Genomic DNA, 14,847 nt, shown 5'->3' with positions numbered 1-14,847 from the left:
AAATGCATTTTGCAATCTGAATAGATGAATTCAAAGTATTATTCCAAATTAATAGAAAATTTCCATTTTTCTTTTAGATTAAGTTAGTGTAATGATTAATTAATTAACTTTAGTTAATGTTCAACCATTGAGTTGAAAGGTAATGAAAATGGTGGTATGTAAGAGAAAGCAAAGTGGAAGAAAACGGGGAGAGGCTTCTTAAGCTCGGCCGCGAAAGTACTTAAGGGGGCGGCAGGGGCTGCTACAGGTATTACTTCAACTATTTTAAATAAATTGATCGATGTAACACCCTTTGAAATCCCCATAGCACCTGGGTACCAGTATTGCGGACCAGGAACCAAACTTGAAAAGCGATTAGCACGTGGAGATCCTGGAATAAACAAACTTGACCAGGCTTGTAAGGCCCACGATATAGCATATTCACTAAATAGTGATAATTCTAATCGAGCCAAAGCTGACAGAATTCTAGCGAACGCAGCGTGGGAAATTTTTAAAAATCCGAAAACTCCCCTAGCCGAGAGAGGTCTCAGTTACCTTGTTACGAATGTAATGAAAGCTAAAAATTACTTTGGTGGTTCTTTGAGAAAGAAGAAGAAGAAGAAGAAGAATGAGAGGAGAAGTTATAGTAATGATATTAGACGCAAGGCTATAGCTCAGTTGAAACAACATATAGCAGGTAAAGGGTATTATTTAAAGCCGTACCCCCTCTTAGTGGTGGGCGACTTTTAATTCCACCCCCACCCCCACCATCATCATATGGTGTGAGTTTATTCCCTCAAGTTAAGAAACGTAGAACAACAAAGAAGAGGTCAAAGAAGAGCAAGAAAAACCATGAATATTGAAGGAGAATTGAGTAACTATGATTTAATGGATTGGGCTAGCTTATTACAAATTCATTTAAGAGGAATATATATGCTAGATGCATTACCCAAAAAAATTCTAAAAAACGAAAATGCGATCGTGAATTTGGACAAGCACAGCCAACCGGGGACACACTGGATTGCATATAAGAAGGTAGGAAGTAATGTATGGTATTTTGATCCAATTGGAAATTTACAACCTCCATACGAATTGGACAAATATTGGAAAAAAGAAAATGGAGTAATATATTTTATAATTTGGATCACCTGCAACCATTAGATAGTGATATTTGTGGTCATCTCACGTTATTGTTTCTTGCAAATCAGTTGTAATTAAGTGTTTGTGTTGAACACACAAGATGGTCGTTATAACGTTAAGATCAAAGTCAGTAACCTTTACGAACATTTACAAGAAATTATAGAATTGGACAAAAATAGTGAATGGGAAATTGGTCTGATTAATTTTTGTAGTTACAATAGTATAGCAAATGTAAACAAAGGAACAAATTCTAGCTTCAAATATGGTGATAAGTTAATCTTGTTGGATACCGGTGCATATGAGCTTGAGGATATTATAAAGTCTATAAAGCATAAATTGAACTATGATGAGAAGAAGAATAGACTTATTATACGTGCAAATGCAAATACTATGAAGATTGAAATTTATTCTGATAAGCCTATTGATTTAACACGTTCTGATTCGATTGCTAAGATACTAGGTTTTGATAATGTAGTTTTACAAGCAAATAAATGGCATTATTCCAAACATCTGGTTAACATATCGAGCATTGATGGTATTCTTGTTGAATGTAATTTAGCATGTGGCAGTTACTTTAACGGAAAAGAAAAACATATAATCTACGAATTTTTGCCAAAGGTTCCTAGCGGTTATTTAATAAATGAAGTACCCTCTCCAATTATTTATGTACCTTTCAATACACGTCGAATTCAAACTATTAATGTAAAGGTAACAGACCAGAACGGATCGTTTATTGATTTCCGCGGAGATACAATTACAATTAGACTGCACATACGTGAAAAACAAAAGTAATGGGATATCTTATTTTCAACCCGCGTACACGTAGTACGTGTACGCATAATCAAGTCATTAGAAATCATCGACAGATGTTCGTATTGAAATGGAATTTAATAGTGCAGTACCTGCAAATACTTCCGCGTATTGCGTTTTAATTAGCGATCGTGTGATGGAGTACACGCCACTCACGAGCATGGTGAAAGAAGTTCAGTAATTTGTTGATAGAGTGCATCACTGCAGGTTATATAAGGTGTGTACTGCACCAAATGTAAGCCATTATCAGTTTTACCTTTGAACAGGAATCATGTCCTATTCTTTGTGTTCTGATATTTTGGTGGACAAGCCACAAACTCGCTCTATCCAGTGTGATCTTGATTCTGATATTTTGGACAAAGCTCAGTCGTCGCTACTTTACGATATTGAATCAACAAATTTCTATTATGAACCAAGGAGAAGCAGTACACCAATCCAGAAGTCGGGAGAGGAGGAGGAGGAGGGGGAGGGGGCGCCAGAGGTGGAGGAACAGAAACGTGAAGAGGAACAGAAAGGAGTGCAAAAGCAGACACCTACAAAAATTGCTACGGTTGATCTTCACTGGTTTAAACAAACTTGTAATCAAATTATTGTGAAAGAACTTGCTATTGTCGATGAGAGCAATAATTATGTTGTATTTCATTTCAAATCACCATTTCCAAAGATGGAATTGACTACAAAATTGTTTAATGACGTAACATGGCTGGAATGTAACTATCATAAAATAAAATGGGAAGATGGAGATTTGGAATGGAATGAGACAATTATCCGTGAATACCTCGCAGGTTATGAAAAATTTTTTACAAAAGGAACTGAGAAAGCAAAGTTTTTGAGAAGATTGCATTCTAACGTACAATGCATACCGGAGGACTTTCTCAAGCCCGATTTCAGCTTTTTCACCACTTCGTGGTGTTATGATGCATGTAAGATACATAAGTATAGACCCGATGGAAGGTGTGCGTTGTACAGTGCCCAACATTATAATTCTCTGCTGTTTGAAAATATGTATCAAACAAATAATTTCTTGTGCGAGAATACTCGTATGAAAAGTATGAAATTGGCGCCTATGTATACGAATGCTCAGAAAAGAAACTTTGCACGATATGGATTCTTCTACAACGGAAAGGAATTACAGTGTGTTTATTGCTCGCATGCACTGAGACTGCATAAAGCTCGCACGTGTTGTCTGTCTACAATTATTAATGAAGAAAGACCGTTTAATTACTCTATAATAGTGCCAGCCTACACATAGTTTTACTACTCGACAACGATGGATCCGGCAAAGTGGTTAGCTGCTGACCACCAGTTGGAAGTGAGGTTAAAAAACTGCATAGACTGGTATGATGAGTGTGAAAGTGCAATTCAGAAATCATCTAGTGAAAATTATAGTTTGGCAAAACAATTAAAGGCTATTTTTCTAAGCACAGTTAATTTGAACGATATAAAAGACTATTTGTGCTATTACCGTCCACACAATTTGTCTGTAGATAAATTGATTAAAATTGAAGATGAAGTTATGATGTATTGTTGTAGTGAAATTTTTTAATTCAGATATTTCCTCGAACATTTTGGTTTAGTATCAGTGTAGACTTGATTGAGTGAGCACGCGAGAAACGCCCCCTCAGACACAACTGTTACAGCTAAGGAATCTACCTTATCAAGAGATACGCCCCCTCAGAGCCAACTCCTTTACAGCTAAGTGCACATTCCTTCCTTATCAATTTTATTGTTCATAACATAATCGAGGTCATGCAGTGTTTTAGCTTTGCTAAATTCAAAAAATTATCTCGCCTCTTGATGTCAATTTCATTCAATGAATTTGATTCTATTGCAAAAAATATTAAATTTTCAACAGGATTCCAAGGCGATGATGTTGATCAAGCGTTAACAAAAACAGAAAATGTACATTTTCCAATTTTATCTGAGATTTTCGAATTATTGGACATACTAGATACATTATTCTAGTGCAAATTCATCTACATTATTGTAGTGCAAATGATTTCTCAACTATTGTTACAAATACCGATGAACTTTGGAAATGCTTGTATGACATTGCAGATAAAAAATGTAAAAGATCATTGACCTCTCACTGTTAAGACATCATTAGAGCTGATACCCCAAGTGATATAGGTCTGAGGATATCTATAAATATTTTTGGAATGCTTGTTTGTACTAAATTTACTATAGATATTCTCGGAGAGCACACTTAAAAAGCAACGCCTGCGGTTTGTACAGCACATAGAAAATTTCAATATAAATTTGTGAAATTTTTCTTAACTGTCGGGTGGAAAGCAAACCAATTGTATTAATTTTACAGTATAAAGATGTAACAGATTCACTCATTTAGCATTCACTTTAATTTGACAGTAGAGAATTTTTCCCTCAAAGGGACATTATACAGATTCACTCATTTAGCATTCACTTTAATTTGACAGTATAGCATTAGATGGATTCACTTTAATCTGTCAGTATAAAGATGTAACAGATTCACTTTAATTTGACAGTATAGCATTAGATGGATTCACTCAGTATAAAGATGTAACAGATTCACTTTAATTTGACAGTATAGCATTAGATGGATTCACTTTAATCTGTTAGTAGAGAATTTTTCCCTCAAAGGGAAATTATTTTTTCCCTCATCTAGCATTCACTTTAATTTGACAGTATAGCATTAGATGGATTCACTTTAATTTGACAGTATAGCATTAGATGGATTCACTTTAATCTGTCAGTAGAAATATGGATTCACTTTAATTTGACAGTAGAGAATTTTTCCTCCAAAAAGGGAAATTATTTTTTCCCTTTTTCCCTCCCCCTCGTCCTCACTGGGAGAGGGAGAGGGAGAAGGAGAGGGAGAGGGAGAAGGAGAGGGAGAAGGAGAAGGCATCATCATTGTTTACCTGTAATCGGGGAACTACCTAATTTTGGCTTTGCGAGGTCCCGTTCGACGTCCGGGCGTTTGCCGTCGAACTTTGTTGAAAACCCTTTTGTTTCCTACAATTCTTAGCAATGTGGCCTTTCCCTCTGCAGTTATAGCACTCTATTTGTTTTGACCTATCGGAATGCGAGTTGTTATTTTGATTCCTATTCTCAAATTTCACTCCTTGAGAATTGGATTTTCCACTATTGGAGTCGTGTTTCCTAATGTGGCAATCTTTGGCGATGTGACCGACCTTATTACAGTTAAAACAAGTGCGTGTTTCTTGCTTTTTGTGATAAGCATTTTTAGTTGTTGTTTGAGCTGAGAAAACGCGGTTAGTGGCGGAGGAAGAATGTGGACGAAACATATTAGTTATGGTAACAGCCAATTGCACAGCTTGTGACATGTTCGTCGGAAAACGTAAACGAACCTGTTGTCCAACCTCTCCTTCCAATCCGGCCAAGTAAGCTGCTAAGAGCCTGTGCTCAGCTTCTTCATTTAAAATTCTCTGTTCGTCAGGATTGTTGGTTTTTCGTATGGTTTTGTCACATATTGATTGGAGTCGATCAGAAAATTGTTCAGGAGTTTCTCCCTTTCTCTGGGTGGTTGTCTGTAAGGTGGTATAGTAAAATTGGTCGGGAACCTTTTCTAAAAAGCGTTCGATCAGGGCCTTCTTTATATCATTATAAGAAGTACCTGCTTTGATTAAAGGGGAACTTCTAAAGAAAGTTAGAGCAGAGCCTTTTAGTCGAATTGATATTATTCGAATTTTATCATCATCTGACCAATTGCCTAAAGCAGCTACGTTGTCTACTTGTGATAGAAAATCAACTATAGAAACTTTAGAACTATCGCCATGCCAGGGTTCAACTACATTCGCTAACGCAAAATCTTTTACAGTAACGGGCGTTGTATTGCTACTGGCTGCCAACTGTCGTGATATATCAGCGACAGCTGCCTTCGTTTGATTTGCCATACTAGCGGCACTCCCTGGATTTTCTTCACCCATTATTGTTTGAAATTAGTCAGAGAATTTAATTTCAAGTTTTGTTACCTTCACCCTCTGGACGCTACGTTCGCTACTATAATCGGTAAAACCATTAATATAGCCCTCAATAATTCTCTGTATAAGGGACCGTAAAATGGATTCACATCCCTCTAGTAAGGTATCTGCGTCTACAATCGGTAGATAATAGATAGGAGCTGATCGTCGCTGAGAATCAGCCATATCAGTTCTTTCTTGTCATCACCATATAATCGTTATTTGAATTGAGGTTTGTATTTAACACGGGTCGCGTTCTTAAATTTGGAGTGTCATAGATAGCTTCTTTAATTTCGTTCACTTTTTCAGGGGTCTCGGATGATTTTTTACTGGATTTCGCGAAGACAGTAACACCTGGTTTATTGGACAGATTCAGAGGCGAGCAACTTGGTAGAGTGATAGACGGGAGGGGACTTCTTGTATCGTGAACATGTTCATAGTAAGCATCTATCTGTGTGGAGCGAGTTCCTATTTTCATGAATAGCTCACGTACATGAGAATTCTGACTAGTCGACATCGGGCTAACTACTGAGACTTAGCCAAAAGGTCTATACCATTCAAGAGCTTCTACATTTTCGTTTTCAGTTGTTTTTAAAGTTTTTGATTTCTTAGTACCCATAAACACAGTCACTCGGCAAAAATCATCTGGCTAGGATCAATATTTTAGACTACTATTAACATGCATTAATTTTGAATAATTAAATCAAATAGTTTCATTGGAAAATGTAGAAATAATCAATACATTTATGTTCGGAGTAGTCTGAGAAAATTCCAAATGAGAGAACTGGATCTTATCGATAATTCAGAGTAATGAGTAATCATCTACTGTGGTGTCAATACTTATTGTGTATGTTACTACAGCATCAGGATTTGTTAATGTGATCTCTCCTTTCCCAATCACCAATTTTGATTTTTCACTGTAAAGATCATACGTTATTGTATCAACCATAATTTGTTTTTCATTCTTCCCTAGATCTTTGGTTAGAACGTGTTCCTCAGAAGAGAGGGTTACACCTTGAGCAACTCGATAATACACTAAAGTTGTTTCATCCACCTCTTTAGTTACAATGAAAAATTGATAGACTCTCCGATCTAATTCGCTTAGAGATTTATAAATTCGAGCAACGTCTTTGCAAACCTCAGCAGCCATTATCAAACATTTTACTACAGTTAATAATAGAATTATTTTGTACTAATTCAAAACATTCAAATTCAAAAAATTTAATTTCAAAACATCATTAATTTAATTGATTCACAATTCTAATTGTCAACTTCTAACATCCGCGACGCTGCTACCAATTTGTAGTGGCCCGAGCGGGTCATAGGTTTCGGAGGCTTCGGAGGAACTTAAGGGCTCGGAAATGTTAGAAGGAAGACACATTTTTAGCAATAATAAAGTTCGTGTTTATTACCTTGAAGTCCAGTGTTACACCACAACATGATCACTGAGGATGCCCAGATACCTTGAGAAGGAAGAAGCAGGATCACGACCACACTCTGTGGTTGAGATGTCGAGAGAGCAATCACCAACTCAATGCGTACTCGCATAAGACTCGATTGCAAGTGTCACAAATCCTCTACAAAGAGAATTGTTAACTAGGGAAAACGCGTCACTAAACGCCTACTCTCTGGAAGAGCGTTTGTGCATCGACTCCCACGTCCTATTCACTACAATACCACATACCATTATAATAATATTCAAAATAATAATATATTCTCTATTATTTAATATAGTTGTTTACTTTGTGAAATTTAATGCACACATTTTATATACATCTAGTTGGACTACAAATGGGTATAAAAGAACCAACGAGAGACGAACAGTCTAATAATGATTTGTTATATTTATAGTTAATTGAATTAGATAACATTCTTTAGCACCAAACAATATAAATTTTGCACAATAGAATTCCATAGTTATTAGTAAGTACATGAATTTAGTAGCTAGTAAAAGGCTATAGTAGGCTACTCGTTAAAAATTATTCATTTTTATGAGTTTTAGTTAAATAGTAGGCTACTCAGTTCAACAAAACATGTTTATAATCTATTAAACTGGGTTTACACCAAAGTTATCAACAAAATGTTAATAACTTAATCCCTATATATATTCTATTAGATTGAACATAACTTATCATACACATGATGAACATAATTACATAATGAACATAAGCTATTAATATTTTGTTAATAACTTTGGTGTAAACCCAGCTTTAGGCTATAAATCAAATCAAAATCCATTTATTTTCAAAGACAAATTACAATTTGTATAGGCCACTTCATGAGAAAATTACATAAATTATTATATAAAAAACATATAATCATACCACATAAAAACATGAAATCATCACATTAACGTCTTACAAATAATTCTCCATATTAAAGGCAAAATATTCATCATTAGTATAAAGACAGGTTTCTTATTAGAAAATCCTTAATTTTAAGTTTATATTCACTCACTAGTAAGCCTCTTTATATGTAACGGTAACTGATTATAAAACCTAATAATTGCACAAGCCCTAAAACTCATATGACTAGATTTATACCGACAATATTCGTTTCTAGGTTCAACCTATTTCTTGTGTTGTGCGAATAAACATCAAAATGACTAGAGAATGAGAGCAAGTTAATCTTTATAAATAATAAACATTGAAAAATAAAAATACATGGCAAACACATAATTCTCAATCTAACAAATAGCGGTTTGCAGTGCTTAAGGGGAGGAACATTACCGTATACATGATTCTTATTGCTCTTTTTTGTAACACAAAACGTGAATGGAAATCACTACAATTGGCCCATAATATTGCTCCATACAAAAGGTGTGAATGAACGTAACTATAGTAGATATTTACTAAAAAATGTTGACACACTATTTCCTTTTATCTCCTCAACATAAAAACACCTCTTGTTACCTTGCGTTGGGGATAGTGCAGTCAATAAAATAATGGCAATATATACAAACACATACCAAAAAAATTGTGACTGTGGGAACTTTTTGTATGATGAATGACTTCATTGACATTCTCTACACAATACAAATAAATAATATATTAACAGTGTACAGTTGAAATGTTTAATAAGTCTAAATCTATCCAACTCGACTGTAGTTTCATATGCAATTCAATTTGTAAGTAATATCACAAACAAAATTATTAAATAGTCGGCATGATCTAGTCTAGCCTACTCCTATAGACCTACTTTTATATTCAGTCGATTCTGAACATTCTAGAGGTTATTTCAATGAGATAAATATTCTCACACATACCTCATTTAATTTTCGTAAAAGTACCAATTGGAATGATAATTTTATATTGATAGAAATCAATTTGAAAAAACACATCTATTCCTGCAGTGGCAGACTGGCTCTTCTTGAAATCTTGCCTCTCTCTGTCATGGCTGCCCTTAGTTCGCCGTGTAACACATTGAGAGCGCTGTAAGCACACCAACAGCCACTCTATAGTTTACTATAATAGCTCGTTGCTATAGTGGTAAAATTGCTTAAGCCTTGTACACACGTCCGTACAGATTCGCGCGAACAATCGTATGTACATATGCCTCAACATTCACTGTACGTCCTTGTGGACGCGATCCACGTATGCCTCAGCATTCAAAAAGCTATCTGATTTGCAGACGACACGAAGACATGGTAGATGTAGATTTTCCACAACATGACAACAATGGCGTCATTCCATCATTGAAGATAGTTATCACAAATTGCAGCAGTATCATTTTATTTCAGTGACTTATATAATAAAATCAAAAATAAAACTTGACAAACGATGTTGGTGGGTTGAACGATTGTAGGTTGAAGTAAGGAAATAAATTGCTACATGACATAATATTGATAATTTAAACTTTCGTAGGTTGTCAAAACATTATCTTGTTAATATACTGAATCTAATTCAACTAGTTATCTAAACAAAAAATGATATCATCATGAGGAAAGCAATAACTCCACAAGAACGATTGGCTCTAACTTTGAGATTCTTGGCATTAGGCGATTCATTTGTTGGTTTCCAATATCTATTCTGAATCTCAAAAAAAGAAAAATTCTACAATAATTCCAGAAGTTTTGATAACCTAATCAAAGCACATAACACTGTCTCACAAAATTGACAGTCTTCTTTAAGGAAATTAGCCATAAATTGAATCAAATACTAAATTGCTGCCCATTTTAAACTAACTCTGCTCATACACATGACAAAACAAGATTCTCCAAAAGATTACCTTCAAGGGAATACTAGTTCAAAGTTTGAATAAATCTCTCTATAGATAGCCTAGCTATCTAAAACATATAATATCATATTGAAGATTACAATTTTAATTAACAACTCTGATTGATAACATGAAACAAACACAAGATGATTTGATAGCCACAGTAAAACAATATTTGAGCTATACTTTCTTGTAGGAACCCTGTAGAGAAGCTTTTTTCACTTAAATTTTGCAGTTCTAAATTTGTTAATCATGATACGAATTATATACTCCATGCATGTTTCTATTTAAATATTTGACAATCCACTTATCCTACAAAATTACAAAAATCCTACAATTTACAATTAGTTATTGGATCACAATTTGATTTGTCATTCATTAACCTAATTCCAATGGAATTAGGTTAATGAATGACATAAATAATATAAATCAATAATATTAACATATAATTACAATATAACATATATAATATATATTAACATATAATCAATAATATAACACAAATAATATAAATCAATAATTCCAATGGAATTAGGTTATGACGCCTTCAATGTTTATGTTTTGCCTCACCCGTATGGCAAAATCGCGTCCACACGTACATTCAATGCTCGCCCGAGGCGCCTTTGAGCACGCCAAAATACCGACAGGGTTCCGGTTCGCCCACATGCCTCAGCGAACAGTGTCCACACGTGCGAATGCAAGCCCATACACGTATGCTCACCCGAGGCAAACGTACGTGTGTACACCGTTTACGAAAAGGCAGTCGCCATCGCCATTTTGCTCTATCCCATCCCATCTTTCATACGCGTTTACATTGAATTTGATAGTTTTGCTACTTTAATTTTAATTAAATAGCAATTATGGGGGGTTGCTCCTAATTGTTGTAATAATAATGCCAAAGGCTTTCGAACGTTTCGTTTTCCGTCTAGTAGTTGAAGAAGAAGTAAAATTTAGTTACAACATTTTAGACGTACCAACTACCAAGTAAAAACCAACTTCCAGACTGAGGTTAGTTTTACAAATTTTATAACTTCAACTTATATTATTCTCTAACTATAAATTGAAAGTTGAACAAGTTAAAAATCTCTATTCTGAATTAGAGATCGATCCATTATAACCTAGCTTTTCAACTTGAAAAATGCTGAGTAACTTGTAGATTATAATTTGGGAAGCAAGCCTTGTTATGGTAGCTTATTTTAATTTATAATAAGAGAAATGATCTCACCATATCTGAAATCAAAAAATAGATTCCACTACTATAGTTTCAATAAAGTTATGGATTATTATATGTTAGCAATAACAACTTGCAGACATTATTATGACTGTGATGAAAAGTCTCTCAACAGTCAATGTTTGCAATGAGCCCTTCAAAGCCCAAAAAAATTTGCTTCAGTACAGTAAGTTAATTTTTTACCCAATAAAAGTCTTTCTTAGTATAGTAAAATTGCTTTGTAGTTGATATTAATAAATACCCTAATGAGTTTAATCACATTTAGGCACATTACTATCTTGGTAAATTATCAAAAATGGTGAAAGTACAATAACTAAAAGAAAGTATATCAGTGGCCATTTTTTGTGTATTGGAATATGGGCTTCAGTACACTCAACAATAAATTTTCCACTTTTCAACCATATTTGACATGCATGATTTTGGACCGCCTTGACGAGCCGAAAAGAATGAAGTGTAGCACGATGAAATCTGAGCATTGTGTCAGAAGTTATAAGTGTTTGAAATTTTTATCCTTGCGCTGACCTTAAGCGCGCCTCTCCACCAGGAAATACTGAAATGAAGTGAATCTATCGGATGATTCTCATAGAACATAATCTTATAAACTTAATGTCATTGTGCGAAATATCAATGTGAAGACTATGTAGTTGGTGATGAGTGAAGCTGAAAATTAGGTGTTTTTCCCAATACAAGGAGCATTGTTGTCAGGTGTACCTGGAAATCTTTATGAGATAGAGCGCTCAACCTGATCTCAGATTGTAGAGCACAAAAATACGCCCAGAGTGATTTTGAATTATACATCTAAATGGTAACAATCAGAAGATATTGTTGATCTGTAACTAAAATTCATCAAAATTGATTATTTCTTCTAATTTCACTTATTTTTGAAAAATCATAACTCAGTACTCATCAGAGATAGAGAGTTCCGAATGATCTCATTTTATTCAGAACTTCATAATCTAGAAAAAAGGCGAGAACAAATTTTTCTGTCCGATTACGAGATTTGGCAGAAATAGCTAAAAACTGGAAAATGAGCCGAAAATACAAGGTTTTTGGGCCACTCTGTATCTAGCACAAGGAAATTTTGCATCTAGAAATTGGTCCTGGACTTCTCTTATGTACCCAAATAATATATTTAAAAAATCAGAACTACAATATAAATTGCAAGCACACCCCCTTTTTTATGTCTATTGACTGGACTATAACTACAGATGAGTGAGGCAAATTTTTATAATTCCATCATCAAACTAATATCCCAAATCGATTGCAACCAGAAATTTTTCACCAACTAACTGGGGTGGTAAAGTAAAGTTTCGCCCCAAAATGTTCAACTTAAATGGTACTTTGAATGAAATCATTTAGTCCTACCTAGCAACTCAAGTTTGAAGGTTTTTATTGATGAAGAGTGTCATCATGTCTCCTTTTGAATAACTATTATTTTTGTGGCAAGTTTTTTGAATTGTGAGTATATTGTGAGGAAGGGGTTTTTTCACAAACATTATTGAAAATCTGGGAACCCGAATCCATTAAATTGAAATAGGCATTCAAACTTTTCCATTTGCATACATGAGCATTGATTATATTTTCTTTTTTTTCAGGTTATGAAAACTAGTGGAATTGTTGGATCTTCAAATATTAGTGGAACCTGTGAAACTGGCAAATGTGATGTAGAGGATGAAGTTGCACATATTCATGAGGTTAGTAATCGAATTCCTATCATTTGACTGAAATTATTGTCTGAAACACAACTTTTTCTTTAATAGCTGCGCAGCTACAGGAACAAGGTGGCACCTATTCTATAGAATAATACCGTACAATTGAGCTTTATGTGACACAATAATTTATATCATTCTGATACTCCGAGACTGCAATAGTATAAATATAATTCTATTTATATTCTGTCCAAACAGGCATGAGCCGCTCATGCTTGCTACAATTTTATCAGTACGAATTCAGTTGATTCTGAACTTGTTGACTGTTTGTTTCGGAAGTAATTGACTGTATCCATGCAGATCTCTTGCCTATTCTAGAATCTTGGGCATAGTCTATCGCTTACTTTTTGTCTCACTGGTCTAAAAGTAAGAAGACTGCCAGGGAACATGATACGCTGGCAATGAAGCCAAATACAGCACTGTAATAAAACAAAATACCGTATGCAATCTTCTCTAAGAAAATATTGTGTTTTAGTGAGTTCCTAACAGTGTTAAATTGTCAAAAAATAGTTGAATTTTAAAAATAGCTCCAAGTTTTCAAAAAATGGCATATGGTACAACCAAGTTGCTAACGATGCAAAGTATCTGGGTATGACCTTGTACGTGAAGCTTCGCTGAAGGCTCATGCCGAGAAGAGAGATCTTGAAAAGAAGCTTTATTGGCTGAGCGGAAGATACTCCAACTTTCCAATCCGAAACAAAGTACTCAGATATTGAAGCCAGTATGGATGTATGGTTTACAAATTTGGGGGTGTACCAAAGACAGCAACATCAATGTCATACAACGATTCCAAAACAAGGTGATGAGGAACAATGTGGATTCTCCTTAGTATGCCAGGAACAGCGATTTTCATGGGGACCTGCCTGTTGACCTGATGTCTAGAGGGTGCGGAGAGGCAAGAGGGGCGATCCAGCTGCTAGGAATCCAAAAGGAGGAATCCGTTGGGACTAGTGTAGTGCTTGTTCAAGTAGTGTCCAGTGAAAGAGCAGAGCAGTGATTGCGTGAAATCTAACTTTTAGTGCAGTCAATAGGTGTACTTATTAATTCAACAAAAACAGTAAGAGCTTCTAATGAGAAATTCGCGGTTTCATTTATCAAGTAGTATGTTAGGATAGAAAAAATTTGCTCATTAGTATTTATACTAAAAAGCTGTAGTATTGAAAAGATTGAATATATAAAATAGCTATAGAAGCTATAGAATATAAATATAGAAAGCTATGCACCGTGATTCAAAAAGAATACCACAACTTTGAAAATTGATCTCTGCAAAGAATAAACGGAAAGTGGAGCACTATCCGTCATCGATTCGAGGAAGCTCTAAAGTTTTTTTAGTTGCATATTCCAGCAGGATGGAGCACTACTCCATTGACACTCACTCATCTGTCCGTGCCTATTTGAATGAAAACTATCCGAAGCAATGGATCGCCGCCAAGCAGCTCGAGACAGAGCACTTCATCACTGGCCTCCAACAAGCCCTCACCTCACCCCTGCGATTTTTTTCTATGGGGGTACGTTAAAGATGAAGTGTATCGACCTCCTCTACCAGCTAACATTGAGGAGCTCAAACAAGAATAACAGCAGCTATACAAACTGTTACGCCCGATATGCTACTGTGGTGTGCAACGAGTTAGAGTATCGTATTGATATCACTCGAGTGTCTGGAGGGGGTCACATTGAACATTTGTGAACTTGTTTTCTAGTGAGGAAAATTTATTTTAATACTCTTCATTTTGATTTATAACCCAAGTTTCTATTATGTTTCCTTGATTAAATACAGATTTTCAAAGTTGTGGTATTCTTT

At 35.0% G+C, this 14,847-nt stretch overlaps 1 long non-coding RNA gene across 1 annotated transcript; it reads left to right on the top strand.

Moving 5' to 3' along the window:
• Positions 1-10,868: 10,868 nt before the first annotated feature.
• On the top strand, positions 10,869-13,585 carry LOC120350721. The gene is made up of 2 exons (XR_005571003.1): positions 10,869-11,114; positions 12,933-13,585. It is a non-coding gene; the product is annotated as an uncharacterized LOC120350721 (long non-coding RNA).
• The last annotated feature ends 1,262 nt before the right edge of the window (positions 13,586-14,847 follow it).

The sequence above is a fragment of the Nilaparvata lugens genome, chromosome 3 (genome assembly GCF_014356525.2).
Source record: "Nilaparvata lugens isolate BPH chromosome 3, ASM1435652v1, whole genome shotgun sequence".
Lineage (NCBI taxonomy): Eukaryota > Metazoa > Arthropoda > Insecta > Hemiptera > Delphacidae > Nilaparvata > Nilaparvata lugens.
This window is presented reverse-complemented; position numbering and strand designations above follow the sequence as displayed.